This window comes from Etheostoma cragini, chromosome 2, assembly GCF_013103735.1.
Source record: "Etheostoma cragini isolate CJK2018 chromosome 2, CSU_Ecrag_1.0, whole genome shotgun sequence".
NCBI classification, from domain to species: Eukaryota; Metazoa; Chordata; class Actinopteri; order Perciformes; family Percidae; genus Etheostoma; species Etheostoma cragini.
In genome coordinates, this window is record NC_048408.1 from 8181110 (window position 1) to 8196833 (window position 15724).

The following is a 15724-nucleotide window of genomic DNA, read 5'->3' on the forward strand; positions in this document are numbered from 1 at the left end:
ATATATATATATATATATATATATATATATATATATATATATAATATACAGTAAATGAGGGTTATTGACCATGAATTCCAAAACGTAGTGTAAAACTACTGGTGGTGTTAGTGAAAACAAAAACAGAAAGTCTGGAAAAACTGACAAAAATGTCGCATTTTGACCCAGGAGGACAACACAAGGGTTAAAAAAAAAAAAAGTTCTAGTTCAATGGTATCAGAAATTTGAATGGTTGTCATGGAAACACTAATTGGTCTTGTTACAAGTGCTGGGAAGATTGGAACAGGCAGCCCAGTGACAGTACTCTGATCCAATGAAAATCACAAGCACTCTAGCCCAATGGATTGGGGGGGGGCACCAGGGGGGCAATCATACTATGGCGGGGGGGCGGTGCCACCCATCTAGCCACCTGAATAAAGGAGCCAGGTTTTGGCGAGGAATAATAAAGAACAATATAGTAACAGTTTTTTTTTTAACTGTCCATCTTGAGTACAACAATGGGATACTGTGGTGCAATTTTACATTGGTGGCACACTCATCTATTAGAATATAGAATAGAAAATAGAATAGAATAAAAGGTTCGTTCCATTGAACATCCAGGGAAAATGATCCCCCCCCCCCCCCCCCCAGGTTGATCCACGCTTTTTAAACAGTCCTCTTGCTGCCCAGGTGTACTAATCCAGATAAGCGACTCTTAGCTGCCTTCCATTGTTACAGTGCACACATAGCAATGAGCTTTATGAATAGCAATTAATTGGCTTTTTTCTCCTTTGTTTTTCTTCTCAGGACATTAGCACAATATGTGTATGTGTGTTCTTTATTATGGAAAGTACTAATGTCATTTGGATACCAATGTGTATAAACGCAGGAAATTGTGTTTACCTTGTCTTTCATTTATTTTTGGTTAAACTCCCTAGCATCCTTATTTTGCTCTCACCTCTGAGACCAAACCTGCATCTTGGGTTATTTGGTTAACAATAGCCTCAGTAAATTCATGCAGTAGGCCATGCTGAACCATGTATTGTGATTACTCCCCTCTCTAATTACCATAATTATTAATTATTTCTAATGACTTCACCCTGTGACAATTGCTCCACTTAATCAAAGCATGGCCCAGTACGTTCACTGAATAAATTACTCTGGAGATGACATTTGGTGAACTAATTTGACATGGTTGTTTTTCAATTTGAGTTGCAAGTTGATTCTGTTGGATACATTAGCCCTTATAAGATGTTTATGTTGTCATCAGGCTGCTTTAATCTGCTTTAGTTTGATCTCTGACATTGAATCTGAATCACTTATAGCAGCAGCTACAGGGATTACTAGGGTTAAGTAAACTATACATGAATTTGTATCATGGACATTTATTTATTTGATTGATTGATTAGGGTCAAAATGACATTATTGAACCAATGCATGAGCTTATGTGTTCAATAGTCCTCAAATATAAAGAAAGACATGGAGATTTGTTCACAATACTCAGCAACTTAAATGCTTACTTGTTTACCTCCTTGATGTGTTATGCAGCCAGTTTTGTACTCTGACCTTTGAAAGGGTATCCTCTCCATCTTTATAGAGCACCGTTTTCTTGTGTGTTTTTGAGCAGAACACCAAATGACAGACTTAAAGGTGCCCTAGCCTCTGTGAAAAATTTGATTAATCTTAATAGGAAATAACCTTAAAATGCCACACCCTGTTTCACATCAATGCAGGCAGACTTTTCATTCTCCTTGTCTCTGTCACGCTGTGCAGGGGACACGTCAATGAATTTCATGTAGCGGTCAACCGCAAGAGTGCAACGTAGTAAAGAAGTTGGCAGTATGCAACCTCATAACCAATCTCGTAACATCTGTTATAAAATGTAAAGGACAAGTGATGTTGAAACTCTGCGTCCACCGAGTGCAGGGAGGGCTGGCTGCTGCTGGGGGGGATTGGAGTAAACACAGCAGCAGCTAGTCTAATACAACCAGGAATTAGTGGGAGAATAACATAAACCAAAAGGTTAATTACTAGTCTGTCAACTACAACAGAGTTTAGGGCCAACGTTAGAAAAAGTGATAATCTCAGATTTTGAGATGAAAGTTATAATGTTACATAATTACAAGACTGGCAGCTCTGTGTCGCTTTCTCTGCGTCTCCCTTGCTTTGCTCTGTTCCCTACTCCGGAATGCTTCCCATCTGAAAAGCTTCGAGAAGCCGCTCTACGCTTCACTTCATCAGATGTAGTGGAATTAAGCCATAGAATGGTGAGATTTATGCCTGATCAGATGTGTTTTCATTCAAAAAGAGCTTTACATGAGCATTTAGAGAGGGTGCTTCCCCAAACAAAAGACACTAAACAGGATGGAGGACCATGGCAAGGCAAGGCAAGGCCGTTTTATTTGCATAGCACATTTTAGCAACAGGGCAATTCAAAGTGCTTTACACAAAAACAGTTAGAAAAAATAAGAACAGATAAAACACAAGAATAAAAGTTAGTGCAGTATAAGAAATTAAACATTAAAGAGATTAACAACCATTTAAAGAACGGCAGCATCAAAAAGAAAGCTTCGGCCTTGATTTAAAAGAACTGAGAGTTGAAGCAGACCTGCAGTTTTCTGGGAGTATATTCCAGATGTGAGGAGCATAGAAACTAAACTCTGCTTCACTCTGTTTAGTCCTGACTCTGGGGACAGAAAGCAGACCTGTCCCTGATGACCTGAGAGGTCTGGGTGGTTCATAGTTTACTAGCAGATCAGAAATGTATGTATAAACTACAAAACTTATTTTCAAATCAATTCTTTGAGGCACAGGAAGCCAGTGTAAGGACTTCAGAAACTTCAGAACGTAAGCTTTCTGAATCAGCTGCAGCTGTCTGATTGATTTTTTTTTTTTAAGGAGACATGTAAAGACACCTTTACAGTAGTCAAGTCTACTGAAGATTAAAGCATGGACCAGTTTTTCCAAATCCTGACACATACATCCTATAACCCTTGATATATTTTTAAGGTGATAATAGGCTGACTTTGTAATTGTCTTAATGTGGCTGTTAAAATTTTAGTCAGAGTCCAAGATTTCTGGCCTTGTCTGTTGTTTGTAGCAGTGTCGTTTGAAGCTGAGTGCTGACTTTCAACTGTTCCTCTTTTGCTCCAAAAACAACTACCTCAGTTTTTCCTTAATTTATTTCAGAAAGTTCTGGCACATCCAGCCGTTAATTTGTTCAAAATGCTTAGCCAGCTTTTGTATTGGACCATAGTCCCCTGGCAATAAGGTTATGTAAATTTGTGTGTCGTCCGCATAGCTATCGTAACTTTTTTCATAATCTGAGCCAGGGGAAGCATGTACTGTAGATGTTAAACAGAAGAGGCCCCCAGAATGGAGTAGTCCCTATTCTTTAATTAGGAGTAAAACCACTTAAGTACTGAGCCAGAAAGGCAACCCCGTTTTCCAGCCGGTCCAGTAATATGTCAAGGTCGACCGTGTCAAATGCAGTACTGAGATCAAGTAATAATAAGACTGAAATTTTGCCACTATCTGTGTTTTACATTAAATACTTTAACAATAGTTGTCTCAGTAATGTGGTGTGATTGGAAACCCGACTGGAAGGCATCAAAACTGTTGTTTAGTGACAAGTAAAGGTTGAGTTGTTGAAAGACCGCTTTTTCAATATTACTTAAAAATGCAAGGTTTGATATCGGCCTATAGTTGCTCATTAGTGACGTATCTAGATTGTTCTTATTTAATAGTGGCTCGATGACTGTAGTTTTCCGGGCCTGTGGAAAGATACCTGAGAGAAGAGACATGTTCAAAATCTGTAGAAGTTTAGAAGTCAAACAATTCAAAACAGTTTTGAAAACACCGGTTGGTAGAAACAGGAGGAGGTTTTCAAATGTTGTATAATGTCCTCCAGGTTTTTATGGTTGATTAAATAAAATGGTGTTACAATGGAACTAGCTTTGCTTGAACACTTTGACAACACATATCCTGTACTTGAAATGGAGGCTCTGACAGTTTGTCAAATCTTCCGAATTTTCTTTGAAGAAGGAGGCAAAGTCATTGCAGGCCTTGGTAGATTAAGTTACTGATGCTACTGGTACTGGAGGGTTTCTCAACCTACTGACAGTTGCATCAGAGAAGGTGAATTATTATTGTTTCCAGAGATAATGTCAGAGAAGAAGGACCTCCTTGCATTCCTCAGTTCCAAATTATAATTATGAAGCCTGTCTTTATATATGTTACAATGGACCAAGATATTAGTTTTCACCACCTTCATTCAGCTTTCAACACTTTCTTTTTTCTGTTCTCACCAGTAGGACATTTCTCCATGGAGATCTTTTCTTACCAGAGACAGCTTTGACCTTAGTGGGAGCAATGGCATCAATAACATTTGTAATTTTACAGTTGAAATCATCTACAAGCTCAGTGACTGTGACCCCAGAGAGGGTGGATGTGGATGAGAATAATGTACACACATAACTTTTTTTAAATGTACCTTTCTGTCAAATTTGAAACGTTATCTATTCATGCACTGTATTTCTATTTTAAAAACAGCAACTTCACATTTAATATTAAAAAAGCATAACATTACACAGGATATACAATGTGTGAAACGGAAACAGATACCTAACAATAAAAGCAATATAACAAAAACAGAATAAAATGACAAATTAAACCAAAATGAGTTACAAAATAATATATTGTTATAAAACAATATCCAGCCTACTTTTTTCAAATATAAGGTTTGTTTAATTTTATTTTGCTTATTCTCTTCTCATTAACAGATAAAGTTTGAGTTTAAAAACCATGTCAGACCAACATGACCCTGGTGGGGTCGCTGATTACAGTGCCATGTTAGTTATACTCGGCAGGTGCACTCCCTGTCTGACTGACAGAATGCAAACAGTTACAGACCCTGGAGGAATCCAACACATAACAGGTCTACCCGTCTTCTCTTTGAACAAGGTCACCCACTGCTGAGCGTTATTTCATTACCTTTATTTACCTTTGTCCTTGTTGTTTGTCACTCTTAGTCTCTGTTTCTTTGAAACATTGTGTTGTTATGATCCTGCTCCTTAGGATTTAAAGATAACGGCATCACCTCTGTCCAATGCTCGCTCTTATTTTCTCAAACTTTTCTCTCTCACACTCACGCACATTCTGTAAAATCTAATTCTCTTCGCATCTAAATGATAATGTCCTCTACCACCGTCCGCAGATGGGTAACTGAAACAACATCTAATGTTCATCTAGATGACATTCTCAAGAAATAAATTGGGAAACTGAATAGCGTTAGCTTTTGATAGAGCAGTTTTTTTTCAGAACCGCAGAATACATACGAGCTCGGTAGCACAGAATACCTGAGTTTGACTTTAAAATTGAATCTCATATGTTTTTCAATAAGGTCTGTGTTTGGCAGCTTGTGAATAGATTGGATTCTTTCCAAACACTTTGTCTTGCTGTTTCCGTCTCATTCAACTTGGCAATCTCCCTGCTTGTGTTATCCAGAGGCATTAATTATTTTCATGTTGAGATTAAAACTTAACCGCAAGTTGTGAATAATGCAGAGAAAGAAGGTGAGTGTTCTCCTCTCCTCTTTATCTATCAAAAGATTTCAAACGAAACACCATCTCGTCTTTATATTTAAAAAAAAAACTATCTTGTAGCTGTAGGGTGTCGTATGTTTTGTGTGGTAGTGTAAGGCTTGGTCTTTTCATAATTTTTCCAATTTCAAGCCCACCTTGGATCCCACAGTCTTTGGTTCTCGGTGACAGACGCCACAGGAAAACACTTCACAGCTTCTAGCCTTTGTTTTTATCTGGCACCTGGCTGCTCAGCAGGAACCAGGAGCTTTCATTCGTTATTCACCTCTTTTTGAAAGACAAGGGCTGGTGTATGCTAGGGCTGCAGTCATTCAGATGCATTACTTGGGAGTTGTATGCCTCTGCACATAAGATACGCAGTTTAGCATGATAGCTGAGGCTTTTACTGTCAGAAAAAGGTAAAAAAAAATACTGTGTGTGCGAGTGGCACCATGCTGGGATCAGATCACAACTGTCTTCCTCCAGCCTTGTCATTTACCTCATTTAAATTTCAGAGATAATGCTGATTAAAATGTTTCACTACATTTCACATCCAGTCGATATTTTGATATTCTACAAGGCTCCTGTTTGTTGATATGCCATCAGAAAGGTCAAAGGTGCCTCAAGTGCTTAGAAGCAGCCTTAAGAAGATGAGCATGTTATGAATGTTCAATTATTTAAACATCACTATTACCATAAATCCATACCTGGCTTTTTTGACTAATTCATCTTATTTTCCAAAATCCATACCAGGCTTTTTTGTCTAAATCATGTAATTTCCCTATGGCACTCCTTAAGTAGTTTGTAAAAGCAAACATTTAGTCAAATTAAATTCTTAAGCAAAAGATAGGGCAATTATATCAGCTGTTTCCTCCAGGCTACAAGTAATTAAAAAATATTAAAACATGCTAAAATAATCAGGTACATCTCAGAAGGGCAATTTTGTACTGAAAATGGTGTTGCAAAAATCTGCTTTTTTTCCATGTGCTGGCACCCCAATGCTCGAGAGTTCCGTCTCGCAAAAATGCAGTGACTGGATGAATGAGATGATAATGAGAGTAGTAAGTAAACTTTATTTATATAGCACCTTTCACAGTAAAACAAATAAAAACACTAAACCATATTGCTAGTTAAATGTTTGTCAAAAAAGATGTGTCTTCAGGTGTTTTCTTAAAAGTTTCCACTGAATCCAAAGTTCTGGGAACAGTTAAAAGGTCTTGGCCTGAGTGGTCTGTTAAAGAAGAATATTTAACTATAATCATTAGCTAGTTAAAACGACCTAATCCTTGATATTACATGATGATAAGGGTTATTGCGTGACGCATGGCCACTTCCTGCCAGGCGCACCACCTGGACACAAGTTAGTCCGTCGGCGGCCAGCAAGAACGAGAGAAAGTTGGAAGTTAAAGTGCCGGTAAGTGGGCAGTATGATCAACATGATAACCGACCAAATGTGCATGCATGCATCCCTCTCTTCATTTTATTTTCCCACACTTGTTTTCTGAATCTGGTGCCTTCTTTTGTTTAGTTGCGGCTCTTTGTGTGCAGCAGCCATGTCTCTTGGAAGCATCCCCCTCTGCCTTGGCTGTAACCAGTAAGCTGAACATTACATCAGGTCACTCACAGTGAGCCACTTCTTAGCAGTGTCAGCAAACTTTGACATTCTCTCCTCCATAACTCGGAAATCCAATAGATTGTAGATCCTGCAGAAAATTAACATTTTATTTTTTTTATACACATTGTGTTGTGTTCTTTATACTATGACATGCTTCTACTTTATCTCTTTGCTTACAGTTTTGTGATACATAATAATATATTAAACAGTAAAATCTGTATCATTGCTTATACTATGGCTATACACAGCCCTAACGCTGTAGTGTTTTAAAATTGGGTACGTTCCCCTTTTTTAACTTTGAGCACCAGCCCCTTCCGAGGTCTCTGCACGGACCTGCTGTCTGCAACAGAAACACACTGATCAACAGAAACGAGTCCTGGCTGCCTGACTGCGTCATGCTGGTTTCAGGTCAACACTAAGAGTAGGGTCTGCAAGGTAACAAGAGAAACCAGATTTTTACTGTTGGGTCTTTGGAGACAGCCCCGGGCCTCAGCTGGCCTTAGAGAAATTGATTTTTGTAGACAGATATGCTCTTTTGGGGAAACGGTCACACTTCCTTTGTTTCGTTGTTTTCGTTGTTGTGGCAGCTCTGAATACTGCTCTCTACCCACGGCAGTCAAGATATTTGGCTCTGGTCAGTGGGCATCTCAACCTTTCATTATGAGCAAAGTGCACACACACGTGCGCACGCACACACACAAAGCCTCATTTTCTCCATTGAAAAGCATACTACACACTCTTGGACCCCTGCATGCTGTGAACAATAGTCTTTGTCAGTTCATCTTTAAATGTCTCCCGCCATTTAAACCAGTTAGTCCACATTTCATTAAAAATTGCTTGATGCATTAATGAATTGTAGTCTTATAAATGGAAGAGAACTGCAGCCCCTCAACAACTTATTCTTGCTAGTGAACACCAGTCTGCCAGCTGTTGCTGCACTTTTATTTTGCCGTGCCAGGTGAATGCATAGTGTGCACCCATGCACTGCTTTTCTGTTTCAGTTGTCTCAGTCAAACAACTATACCATAAACCTCCTTTATATTATTATTTAAAGATCTTCTTTAAACGTCAAATCAAACTTTCCAGCTAACCTATAATTATCTTCTCCAGTGGAGTTGAAAAAAATTAATCGGTACACCCGCATAGAGTCAAGGATCAGAGCACAGAGTCAGAGTACAGATAAATTGTATTCGTCCTTCTCCCACTCTCAAAATGACAGGTTAAAGATGGTTCTGCTGCGATAAACAGGTTATTTAGCTGCCTATTTTGTCTTTCTTTCCCCCATTCCATTGTCATCCATCCCATCTTAGTTGATCTACACTGGGCCTGTTCTTTCTTCACTTCTCTATACACAAAGCAATACCTCCAGGGAATGAACCTGTAAGTGAAGGTTTGCTTTGTAAATTAACGTCTCTTATTGAATCAAATGAAGCATGGACTCAGAGAGGGAGGAAAGAAAAGGTCAGCAGACTGAGAACATTTAATGAATATTGAATCGACCACCACCACCACACACACACACACACACACACACACACACAGCAAGGCAACAGAGGTTTTAAAGCTGTAGTGCGTAGTTTCTGTCGCCCCCATGAGGAATTCTAAGTAATGACTGCAAAACTGTTGGCGTTTCCACATAACACTAGTCTTACATGATTGCGTACGTACACCCATCCCTCCTCCACCCAGTTGCTGGTAGCCAAGGAGGACACCAAGGATTGAAAAAAAATGGTGCACTCTTCATGAACTCTTCTCTCAAACTTCCGCGCAGGAAAGTCACAGGACAACATCATGTTCTAAACATAGCAATACTGAGAAATCCAGAGAGACTTGTGGGAGCTGATAGTCTTACTTATCTTTGTAGCAACACATTTGGCACTGGCTTGAATGTAACAAACGGATTAACATCAGAAGGGTACACACTAAAACTTTCTTCTTGATTATCTTCCTGATACACAATGTCACCAAAGATTTATACATTCAAACAACAATACCATTAATAAAGAAATGTACTTCCACCATTTTCCCACTGGGATTGGAAAAGTAGAATAATTACAACTTTGTTGAAGTGCAGAAGAAAGTGGAATTATTGATTTCTTTTGAGACCATATAAAGAGTTGTTGCTGAATTGATTTGTTTCGTCTGGGTTGTTTTTGTTAGTGTTTTGCAAATACACAATCATGATCAATTTTAGCTGAATGCAAATGCAAACAGTTTTAGCATGTGAATCAATTGTAGAAGAGGATCTGTTTTCTCTCTATGAAAGGAAGAGTATATCTTATAGTGCTGTGCCAGGACAGTAGAAGATGAGTTAAACTTCCACAGATGTATTCAATTAAATTTTATTTGTAGTAACAATTCATAACATCAGTTGTCTTGAGACACTATACAGATAGAGTAGGTCTAGACCACACTCTATAATGTACAAGGACCCAACAGTTCTAGTTGTTTCCTCCAGAGCAAGCAACAGTACAACAGTGGCGAGGAAAAACTTCTTTTTAGGCAGAAACCTGGGACAGACCCAGGCTCTTGGTAGGCGGTGTGTGACGGGCTGGTTGGGGTTGAAATGAAGAGTGGCAATAACAGTCACAGTAAAAGATAATGGGACAGCAACTGTACATAGTGGTTTGTAGAAGTTCATGGCATAGCAGGACACTGCACGGCATTCCAAGGCAGGATGTAACAGGGCAACGCACGACGTTAGTCTTGCCTAGATTAAGATATTAACAATAACATGTTTTTTTTTAAACTGTTAACAATGTATTTTAAACTAACATCTTCCACAGGCTCAAAGAATCACTTATTGCAGTTTTAACTGATTAACTATTAAATAATTTCTCTGTGGTTTGATTAGTTTTAGTGTATTTTCTTGTTTGCAAAATTGTTGAATTGCTATTGAACACTTTGATCCATTCACATTAGGAGTGGGACATCACAGTCACTGCATTATTTTATAAATACAAAAGAGTTACACACTTAAGACCAGTGGGTGATTTGAGGGGGAAGGTTATGACCAAACTGCATGCCCCTGATTAACCCTTCATCCTCTAATGTCATCCCCTAGTAGCAGAGAGAGTGCAGGGGCAGAGGGGTTGTTTAGTTGAATATGGTAGTCCAGTCTGCCTGACTCAGTGGTCCTTTATCTAAATGAGGTTTGTGCAAGTTAGAGTCAATGACCCAGACCATGGCTAAAATATGAGTTGCCTTACTGGACTGTGTATTGAGAGATCCATGGTGCTGTCCATGGTGCTGAACTAGCAGACAAATATGGCAATGTGACTTTTTTTGCCCTTTTAAATATTATCTGTCCTATACATGCCTAGGATAAAACAGGGAAATGAACTTCATGTTGTCCTTGATTTTTAATATGATTACCATTAATGTGCTCTGTGCGCAGTTAGTGCAACAGTCAGTATGCCGGATAACATTTCCTCACCACAAACACATTAAGAAGAGGAGACTACAAACAGGCTATACTTTGACATTTAAATAACCGGATTGACCTAGTAGACATCCATATCATCTTATTTCAAATGTTTTCCTATTTCAAAAGAATTTTGAAATGTTAAAATGATCTTTACTAAATTGTTTTATCTTCCATTACCTAACATTCTTTCTTTAACCTTTGTGATTAACTGAATTTAACCACTAACAAAAGTTCTCATGACAAACATGAACATTTTTCATCTAATCACTGTTATTTTATAATGTATTTGGGAGAAATATAAATGTCACATTATCTGTGTTGACAGCAATTAAACTGGATTTCAGCAATTTAAATGTTTCAGTGAAGAAACAATTAAATTTATCTTCACTGAAATGTTGTGAATTTTAATTTATGTATGCTTAATGTAGTACTGAACATTTTGTACGCAAGGAATATATGGATGAATGTATAGATAAATAACGGTCAGTCTCAATTTAAGTCTTCTTAAGTCTTCCTTGGAAAATTATTAGGAAATCTGTCCCCTGTCTGTCTGTATTTGCTGCAGTCTACTGTGGCTTTAAAACATGGTTTGCAGTTAATGTGCACTGGTTGGTCAGAATGGTTTAGCAGTGTTGGTCAGAATGGTTTAGCAGTGTTGGTCAGAATGGTTTAGTAGTGTTGGTCAGAATGGTTTAGCAGTGTTGGTCAGAATGGTTTAGTAGTGTTGGTCAGAATGGTTTAATAGTGTTGGTCAGAATGGTTTAGCAGTGTTGGTCTAGTTTCTGAATTGGTCAACTCAACCTTGTCTCGGTCTCAGATAAAGAGGATTCATGATTTTTTTTCCTCTTGTAGTGATATCACAAAATGCCTGTGCATTGTCTGATTCAGGCATATGTGTTAAAACTTGCAAATGCAACCAATAACTTGACTCATATCTAAGTTTAAATGTCCCTTTCGTTGTCCCCTTTACACACACTCCAAGAAAGTGAATGCAGGAGACAGGAGAAGCTCTGGCTGTCTGACACAAATCTGGTCTTGGTCTTGACTCGTTCTCAACCCCTCAAAGTCACTGTCTTGTCTTGATACACTCTGGTCTTGGTGATGACTTGTTCTCGATTTAGGTGGTCTTGACTACAACATTGTGGTTTAGGACTAGCCATTTTTCTCAGCCAAACTCAACGAGCTAGGTGCGGCTGCTGTTTTTTATTTATTAATTTAGAAGCAAATCAAATCTCTTGTGCAAAACATGATGGGTTTATGGGTTTTATGTGTGTATACTGACGTAATATAATACAAATAGTGAGTCATAAAGATACAGATGAAACACAGCAATGTATAGCTCGAGATGTTAGAGAAATTCTAAAATGAGAAGTATAGTGCCAGTGAATGTGTCCACTGGTGTAAGTGAATTGAATGCTTCTCTTCAACTCCAGTAAAGCTGAGAGTAGGCCAGTAGGTCGCGTCACTGGTAGCACTGCACATGATATTACTCGTGCTATTAGGGACACGTCGTCCATATCCATTTCCCATTAAAAATGCATTGCCGTTCCATGCCATTAAGCTTTTAAATAGAACCCTTATAGCTGAACATTAAAAGGAAATCCGGGCCAGAAGCTTTAAAAGAACAAAAGAACTTGCAGTGCAGGTTTAAGCAAAAATAAAGCAATAGCTCATAACAAACCGTGGCATTTTGTGATTATATCACAGCTAAGGACGTTGTTCGGCCCAACAAGATAATAACAGCATATCACGGCCTGAAGTCAGTTTTTGTTTTTATAAAATATGTCATCAAGTATGGCAATAGGAATATAGTCACACTGCAAATTGCAACACATTTGTTATTAATAAATAATATTGTTAACAACACAATAGCGTAAATTGTAGTAAAGTGATGTGTTTAACTTTGATGTCAGATGTACGCAGTATTTAGTCACCGGCTGATCGTCATCCATTTTTAAAAGAAAATCTTATGCAGGCCTGTGTTGTTTTTAGTGGTTGAGATTCAGTTTTTAAATGATGTAATTGCCTTGACTGGATGAGGCAGGATTACTTGCTGAGCTCTACAGAAATTCACAATATTATATCACTTGCCTTTTGGCACACTATTAAAATAAAATTCAATTTCATGCTGACATTTCAGGCTGGAAACTGCATCAAAGATGTCAGAAGTTAAAAGTCCCACACTGCTGATAGACAGAAAAATGCTCGGAACTGATCATTTGGAAATGCTCAAAATGAGGACAAGCAAACCTGCGCACTGCGGACATCAGGAAAAACTCCTTTCTGCAGGGATGCAAAAATGTTTTTTTAATCTTTAATTCTCCTACATTTCTGTTGTAGGATCCTCCTTATGTATTGCATACATTTTGTAATGCGTATAGGCATCAATAGAAGCACATAGTATTGCTAAGAAGTCAGCTGTACTGAAAGAAACAGCAGGACAGCGACTGCATAGCTAACAACAAGCAACTTGATATGTATTTAGGATTAAAGGAAAGAGAAGCAGAATCAGAAAGAGAAGCACAAGATGATGGATGAAACTATGTGTGAAAAACAAATTTAAAGATGTACAAATATTGCGGTCTAAAATATAAAGGGTTAGAGGTGTACATGATCCCAATGTTAGGGGTAAACTACAGCCCCTGGCACTACATCAAAGCAGCTGCAGCTGCGTCCCTCCGATGGCTCTGGCCTCTGCTGAGCTGTGCTGATGAAGTAGTAGGTTCAACAACGGGTCAAACATGTGCCCTGTTCAGAGAAGATGAGCCCAGTCCCATACCTGGACATCGGACACATTTATGTGGCTAATAGAACAGAGACTAGCTGCAGTAAAGAACAACCAAGATGGGTTTTTTTTCTTCTTGTGTGAGACTTCTGGGATATCTTCCTTATTTACTTCAGAGGCCTGGTTCGGGCCGCTACAGAGTGAGACAGATGAAAGAGAAAGGGAAGAGACAGACAGGGACTTTACAATGATACAATAATGTATGCTGAAATACTGCAGAGCCGCCACAGCGACCAACCCGAGGTCTCCAGTCTGCCCTGGAGCTGCCGCCCTCCACCCCACCCAGTGAAGTAAGTCTCTCAAAGGGGGCAATCCAAGAGGGCATACTGACATGCAAATTGTATTGTGATGTTGTGGTTTTAGCTGCTGGCTAATGTTGGTTTTTTTGCTAACAGGTCCACCACAAAGAGAAGTTTAGTTATTATGTAGCAAACACTGCGGCTATTTCATTAGAAAGACATGACATGAATAAACATCACTAAACATAATGTGAATAAAACCTTAATGCATTCTCGTCAAAGACAATTTCATCCACAATGGTAGTTGTTAAACAATAAAGACAACAACTTTCATGATCCCACGCAATTTTACGACATCATACAAAAAACTAGCGGAAGAAAATTACTTTATATGTTTAGGACAAGTTTTGAGATACTTGTAATTTTAGGTACATTTTTATTTTTGCACAATTTATTTCAGGGGGAAATATTGTATGTTTTACTCCATTACATTTATCCAACAGGTATAATTATTAGTTGCCTTTAAATTAAATTTTGCCCACAAAAGCGAGACCCAAAAAATAGCGTAGTTGGGGGCCCTTGTCCCCGCTCAGATGTCTGAGTTGTTGTTAGCAGTTTGACCTTTAAAGTTCACAGCTGGTTTCATTTAAATAACTCATCAAGGCCCAAGGAGGTCAATTGATTCACTATTTCACAAAAATAGAAAAGCCCAAACAATGAAAACAGAATTGTAGTAGTTTTTTGGGTGTTTTTCTTTCCTGCCCCATAAGTCATCTCACAACTCTTCCGGTTTATCATGCTATATTTTGGAGGGGGCCAATTGTTTGGGAACCACTGGACTAAACTAGTTCCACATAGACCAGCTACTACAGTAAAATGCTACTTATACATTGATGCATCAGTGTTAATATTTCAATTTACAAATCTAATAATATACTTTTATATTTAGCTGTACTTCTACCTCAGTAGGATTTTTAATGCAAGACTTTTACATGTAATTGAGCATTTTCACATTCTAATGATCTTCTGAATGATCTTCACCCCTCCCTCTGTTTGTTTTGTCCAACTCTTCTACACTCCACCAGAATCTGCCATCTGGACCTAAATCAAGCCAAACAACCCAACATATAAAAATTTATTGACAACATGTGGAAAGACTATTAAACCTTAGTGTTTGTAGCTCAGAAGGGGGCTCAACTTGCTCTTCTTGCAAGGTAACAATTAAAAGGGAAAATATCAAATTTAAATAAATGGAAAGGGAAAATATTTTTCTTTTTTTATCAGCAAGCTTTTTGGTATGTCTACAGTCATTAAATATGCAACTTTTTTTTTCTTTTGCTCTATCATCGAGCTACAGCAAAATGTAGGCATACTGCTATTTGGCGATGCATAGAAACTATTCCCAGCACTGTTGAAAGTAAAATGAAATAGCGGTTAGAAAGAATGTTGAAAGTTTTATTAGTGAGGAGCTGATTCGAGCCAAGCTAGACCCTAGGTTAATGTGATGTCTGCTCCTGTTGTTCCCTGCAGTTAAATTAGCACAAGTAATAAGATGATCGAAGCCTGTTTATTGCAATGACTTGGTCTTAATGACTGTGTTTGTTCATGGTCAGTGATTGAATAAATCCTTTATTTCATTACGACTCTCCCTAACACCCACAGGACAACACAACCTGCTGACAAAACACCTGCTAGCTCAATCCCTGTTTCTTCATTTCTTTCCCCTTATTGCTTTCTTTAATTCGCACTTTCTTCCTTTCTTTCACTCTGGGTTTGGTCTGTGTCTCCCTGCTCCCATAACCCACCTCACTCAGTTTCTCTCTTTCCACCTAATGGGAGCCAAAGGGAGACAAAATGATGCTGTCATCAAACATAGTTTATGTAACAGTCATGGTTATGTGGGTTGCTTGCTGTGCCGCAGTCTCCAAATGGCCTAATATCCCTCGCTTTCCTTCTTGACTTTGTCACTCCAGACATATTTGTCCAGGCTTGACCAAACCAACATCCAACATCTCTAGCAGAGTTTATATACAGTGGGTACGGAAAGTATTCAGACCCCTTTAAATTTTTCACTCTTTGTTTCATTGCAGCCTTTTTCCA

The 15724-nt window shown here is 38.4% G+C and overlaps 1 long non-coding RNA gene across 1 annotated transcript in view; it reads left to right on the forward strand.

The window, feature by feature from the left end:
- LOC117953738 overlaps window positions 1-3118 on the forward strand; it is an 8815-nt gene extending 5697 nt beyond the window's left edge. The window contains exon 3 of the long non-coding RNA XR_004658673.1: window positions 3045-3118. This is a non-coding gene — a long non-coding RNA (uncharacterized LOC117953738). The remainder of the gene's footprint in view (window positions 1-3044) is intronic.
- Window positions 3119-15724: the final 12606 nt, after the last annotated feature.